The sequence below is a fragment of the Colobus angolensis genome, unplaced genomic scaffold (assembly GCF_000951035.1).
Source record: "Colobus angolensis palliatus isolate OR3802 unplaced genomic scaffold, Cang.pa_1.0 Scaffold139, whole genome shotgun sequence".
Lineage (NCBI taxonomy): Eukaryota > Metazoa > Chordata > Mammalia > Primates > Cercopithecidae > Colobus > Colobus angolensis.
The window spans coordinates 186,494-192,259 of record NW_012114477.1 but is presented as its reverse complement, the minus strand read 5'-3'; positions in this window follow the sequence as shown (position 1 = coordinate 192,259).

The window sequence follows — 5,766 nt, the reverse complement described above, 5'->3', positions numbered from 1 at the left end:
GTGTAAATGATGTACAGGCCAGAGGTATTAATTATATTCAAAATATCACACAATCATTACTATTATTTCCAAATCAAATCCCTTTAATGTTCTCTGTGGTTCTGCAGACCTATGGATATCTGCTTGCCACCTCTGATTTGCAGATGGCAAAGACTCCTAGCCAGGTGCAGTAGCTCACACCTGTAATCCCAGTAATCCTCACAGTTCGAGAGGCTGAAGCAGGAGGATCACTTGAGGCCAGGAGTTCAAGGCAAACACCCTCTCATGCATTCTCTCCCCTGAGTATCCCAAATCCCATGAGGTTAATGGGGAGAGGGATGATCGCCCTAATTTCTCAGAGGAGGGAGCTGGGCTCAGGCATGCCCAGGCTCCTATGTAAGAGGTGAACCCCAAAGGCCTGGTTCCCAGCCCTGTGCTCTGACTGTGCCCCACCCAGCTTCCTGATAGCCTCCTCCCCACCCTCCAAACCTATGCATATATTCACTGCTGCCCTGCCCTCCCCCAAAGCTACCCTGGGGAACAGGGTGGCGGTGGGAGTCCTGGCTTCCTATTGGACATCACAAAACTGGACACCAATAAGAGTAACAACAACAGGGCCAAGCACAGTGGCTCACGCCCGTAATCCCAGCACTTTGGGAGGCTAAGGTGGGCGGATCACCTGAGGTCGGGAGATCAAAACCATCCTGGCTAACACAGTGAAACACCATCTCTATGAAAAATACAAAAAAAAAAATAGCTGGGCGTGGTGGCACATGCCTGTAATCCCAGCTACTCAGGAGGCTGAGGCAGGAGAATTGCTTAACCTGGGAGGCAGAAGTTGCAGTGAGACGAGATCGTGCCATTGCACCTTAACCTGGGCAATGAGAGCGAAACTCCCTCTCAAGAAAAAAAAAAAACAAAAAAAGAGAGAGTAACAACAACAATCCCCCTAATATTTATGCACACAGGGGAAGGGACTAGGTCAGAGGCCCGAGCACGGGCTCCAAGGGTCTTGTGTCTGCTTTTCAGGGGTCACAGGGAAGTCTATGGTGGTGGAAAAGCCCGGAGCCTCCCTAACTATAACACTCCAGTCACGGCTTCTCAAGCGCTTACTGCATTCCCCAAGCAATTCCAGGTACTGTCTCCTAATCTTCAGAGAAAAGAGGCTGCTCAGGAGCTATTATGCCCACTTGGTTCCCAGCAGGAAGGGGTGGAGCCAGCATCCCCGCCCTGGCCTGCCTTGAGGTGCCCTGTGGGCCCCGCCTCCCAGTGCCTCCTCACGCTGGCCCCTGCCTTTGCTGGGGTTGTTTCCCCACACTGGGCCCCTTCTGTGAGGAATAATAAAGCAAGTGTCAGACTGCGCTGAAGGGAGGCCCCCTCAGCCCAAAGCAGCCCTTCACCATTGTAGCCCTGCGGGGCTGTGGGCCTGAGCCCCAGCCTCTGCTGCAGCCTGGGGAGCAGAGCCAGGCAGGCAGCTCTGCTGAGGAGGCACAGTAGCAGTGGGAGGGGACCTGGGACAGGGAGGGGACCCAGGTTGGGGGGATGGAGGCCTCTGGTGGCCCAATATCTTTGCCAGGACATGGTGGGCCCTGTCCCAAGTCCTGAGCAACCCCGGGTGAGATGGGCATCCCACAGGCCTGGGTTTAAACCTGGTTCTGAGTAACACATGCCGGGTTTATCTGGGAACACACACACTGCTGAGAAAGACGCCTGAGGATCCGATCACCAGCTGCGTCCCTAGGAGGATTTGGGTGGCTGGGGACAGAAGAGAAGGGAGATTTTTCACTGTCTACCCTTTGCGCCTTCAGACTTTTGAATTAATAAATAATTCAAAAAATTTAAGCCCTGGTTTGGTAAACCCTTTAGGATCTTGTTCTGAAATGGAGGCCATTCCAACAAATGCCAGCTCTGTCACCACTAGCTCTGTGAGTTGCGAAGATCATGTCACCTCTCTGTGCCTCAGTTTCCTCCTCTGTGAAACAGAGATACTAGAACTTGTCAACTATTCACAAGGTTATGAACGACCAAGATTTGGTCATCTGGCCAGGCACAGTGGCTCATACCTATAATCCTAGCACTTTGGGAGGCTAAGGCAGACAGATCACATGAGGCCAGGAGTTTGAGACTAGCCTGGCCAACATGGCAAAACACTGTCTCTACTAAAAATATAAAAAATTAGCTGGGCATGCTGGCACACATCTCTGATCCCATCTACTCAGGAGGCTGAGGTGGAGGAAATGCTTGAATTCAGGAGGCAGAGGTTGCAGTGAGCCAAGATCATGCCACTCCAGCCTGGGCAACAGAGCAAGACTCTGTTTAAAAAAGAAAAGAAAAGAAGAAAGACCGGGCACTGTGGCTCACGCCTGTAATCCCAGCACTTTAGGAGGCTGAGGCGGGTGGATCACTTGAGGTCGGGAGTTTGAGACCAGCCTGACCAATATGGAGAAACCTTGTCTCTACTAAAACTACAAAATTAGCTGGTTGTGGTGGTGCATGCCTATAATCCCAGCTACTTGGGAGGCTGAGGTGGGAGAATCGCTTGAACCTGGGAGGCGGAGGTTGTGGTGAGCTGAGATCTTGCCATTGCACTCTAGCCTGAGCAACAAGAGCGAAACTCCGTCTCAAAAAAAAAAAAACAAAACGTTTGGCCCTTCAAAATTCCCCAGTGCTCTCCTCTGTACCACAAATGGTACCAGGCACAGTGGGTGTCAAGGTGAGGACGAGGGGCTCACAGTCTGGTAGAGGAGGTAAACACATGAACAGATGCTTGCAACAAGAGGGATGAGTGCCAGACAGGGAAAACTGAGAGAGGCCAGTGGAGGAGCCTAACCCAGCCTGGGACAGGAAGGGCATCAAGGAAGGCTTCCTGGAGGAGGTGATGCCACAGCTGAGTCTTTTTTATTTTTTTTATTTTTCAAGACAGGGTTTCACTGTGGCTGCCCAGGCTGGAGTACACTGGTGCAATCTCGGCTCACTACAGCCTGACCTCCCAGGCTCAAGTGATCCTCCTGCCTCACCCTCCTGAGTAGCTGGGACGCTCACCACCACACCCGGCTAATTTTCATATTTTTTGTAGAGACAGGGTTTCAATCATGTTGCCCGGGCTGGTCTTGAACCCCTGACCTCAACTGATCCTCCCACCTCGGGCTCCTAAAATGCTGGGATTACAGCTATGAGCCATTGCGCTCAGCCATACAGCTGAGTCTTACAGGCTGACTATCAGTTTGTTGTTTAGTCAGAGGAGGAAGGGAGTCGGGAAACGGGGGTGCAGTGAGCAGCAAGAGTGAAGGCCAGAGCAGGGATGCAATGGTGTTTCCAGATGGAGCAGGAAGCAGGCTGGTGCTGAGCGCAGTGCGAAGCTGAGGAAAGGCGTCTGCCGTGGGCTTGACAGGATGGCCCGGCTTCAGACCCTGATTCTACCATTTATCAGCTGTGTGACCTTGAGCAAAAATGATGTGACCACTGCTTACCCTGTAGGGTTGTCGTGAGGATAAAAGCAAGTTAATGCATGTAAGGTGCTTAGAACTGTCCTCTGCAGATCCAGGTGCAGAGTGGCCATCAGGAAGATGCTGGCTAGGCTAGGTGCGGTAGCTCACGCCTGTAATCCCAGCACTTTTGGAGGCTGAGGTAGGTGGTTCACCTAAGGTCAGGAGTTCAAGACCAGCCTGGCCAACATGGTGAAACCCCATCTCTACTAAAAATACAAAATTAGCAGGGCATGGTGGCGCATGCCTGTAATCCCAGCTACTGGGGAGGCTGAGGCAGGAGAATCGCTTGAATCTAGGAGGCAGAGGTTACAGTGAGCTGAGATCCAGCCTGGGTGACAAGAGTGAAACTCCATCTCAAAAAAAAAAAAAAAAAAGAAGAAGATGCTGACTAAGTATGTCTGAATGGATGAACACATGACCAACTAGGCCACCAAGCTCTCGACAGTTCCACGCCCTCCTTGTAAACACCCAGTGTTGGGGCCCACTGTGGCCTCCCTGCTTCCTGCTCATGGATCAGACAGATGACCTGGAGGCACAGTGATGACCAACACCCCCACCCCCACGTTGGTCACAAAATGCCCACCCACAGCCATCCTCCCACTGTCTGCAGTGGCCTGGACTTGGTAGCCCCTGGGAAGCAGGCTTGAGGATGCTGGGAAAAGAGACACGTATTTACTGTCACCTGCTCAAGCTGTGTCTAGCACAGTGATCCGCCTGCAATAAATCAGGTCCGACACTCCCTATTTTATGGATGCGGCTCAGGGAGGCAAGGGACTGGCCTGGAAAAAGCCAGCGGTCCTGCCCAAGGCTGTGGGGCTCCAAAGATGGGTGTCTCCAGCAACCATCAACCACCCAGGCCTAGTCCTTTCTTGCTCGCCTGGCCTGGTTGCTGGGGTCTCCATTCAGACACATGGAAGACCCAGTTCCAGGCCAGACCGGTAATTCACGCCTATAATCCCAGCACTTTGGGAGGCTGAGGTGGGCAGATTACTTGAGGTGAGGAGTTCAAGACCAGCCTGGCCAACATGGTGAAACCCCCTCTCTACTAAAAATACAAAAATCAGTCAGGCGTGGTGGTGCACGCCTGTAATCCCAGCTACTTGGGAGGCTGAGGCAGGACAATCTCTTAAACCCGGGAGGCAGAGGTTGTAGTGAGCAAAGATTGCGCTACTGCACTCCAGCCTACGCGACAAAATGAGATGCCATCTCAAAAAAAAAAAAAAAGACTCAGTTCCAAGGCAGAAGACTTGGAAGGTGGTGGGGCAATGTGAAGGAAACTCAGAAGCATGGATATCCGTGAGGATACCTTCAAGATCATTCAATGTGCAAACAGGAAACCTGAGGCCCAGAGAGGTTCCATAAGCCACTTTAGGCCACCCAGTCCACCCATGGCAGGGCTGGGATGGAACTTTGTCCTTCTTAAGGCACAACCTGCCCTGATGTCCCAGGCACCCGGTGGTTGGGGACTGGGGGTGTGGTGGGGTGGGGCTGCAGGCTGTGGCCTGAGACAACCTGACTGCAAACCAGGACCCAGAAAAGAACAGGCCAGGAGTGGTTTGCAAGCAGTTTTGCTGGAGAGAGCCCAAAGGGGGCCATAAATCAGGCACTGCGGCTGCTGGTCAGGAGCAGGGACTAGCATCCAGCAGGGATGCCTGCCCCCGATCTGGGCCCTTCGCCCACCACAGTGACAGGGTTGCTGCAGAGGCTGTGGAGGCCCAGGCCGGGTCTCCAGACCTGCTGCAGCCCTGCAGGGGGAAGAATGTGGGAGGAGATGCTGAGTCGGGCTCAACTGGCTCTAGCCGCAGTGAGAGCAGAATGCCCAGAAAGGCTGGCTGGATGTGGCCTGTTGACCTTACGCTGCAGCCGGGTGGAAGGAGAGGACGGGACAGGAGGGAGGCTTCAGTCTCGGGCTGGCCAGAGGGTCATGCCTTCTGCAGCTGGGCCTGAAGAAACGGGGGTAGGGAAAGGGGCCCCGAGCCTCACTGAGGAGCCAAGAGCTTCTTTGGGTGCATGGGCTGGGTCTAAAAAGGGAGCATCCAGGCTCCACCTTGGGAGTTGGTTAATGCTCTGGGGCAGGGACAGGGACAGGAGAGCTGGCCTTGACATAATTCACCGTGTGACAGGTTAGTCAGGGGAGGGGACAAAAGGCACCTGATGGCTGATCATATTAATGACAGCAGTAGTGACGACAATGGTTCCTGTGTATTTAGTGTAGTAAATGGTACCTCCCTGCTAGTGTCTACTAAAACTACAAAAACTAGCCGGGCGAGGTGGCGGGCGCCTGTAGTCCCAGCTGCTC